Raw genomic sequence first — 476 nt, 5'->3', positions numbered from 1 at the left:
GGGGGGGGGGGATCCCCCCATCCGTGGGTCACAGGCACATGGGAGGAGGGTGAGACCGGGGATCCCCATGGTGGCAGCTGGAGGGTGGCTCGTCGTGGCAGTGGAGTCTGGAGGTGCCTCATGGCACGGCAGTGAGGTCTGGAGACAGCCTGGTGCCAGGGTGAGGAGTCTGGACGTGCCCTATACCATGGTGAGGAGCCCTGGGGATCCCCATGTCATGACAGTGGGGTCTGGACGTGTCCTATGACGTGACGAGGAGCCCTGGAGGGTCTCCATGTCATGACAGCAGGGTCAGGAGGTGCCCTGTGCCATAGTGAGGAGATCCAGGGGGTCCCCATGTCATGACAGCAGGGTCAGGAGGTGCCCTGTGCCATAGCGAGGAGATCCAGTGGGTCCCCCAGACCCCAACCGCAGAACCTGTGGTCCCTGGCACAGTGGCCCCAAGGCTCGGTGCCCCCCCCCTCGCCCCCAGCCGC

Source organism: Egretta garzetta, unplaced genomic scaffold, assembly GCF_000687185.1.
Source record: "Egretta garzetta isolate BGI_Z169 unplaced genomic scaffold, ASM68718v1 scaffold385, whole genome shotgun sequence".
Classification (NCBI taxonomy): Eukaryota; Metazoa; Chordata; class Aves; order Pelecaniformes; family Ardeidae; genus Egretta; species Egretta garzetta.
Note: the sequence above shows the minus strand (reverse complement) of the source record.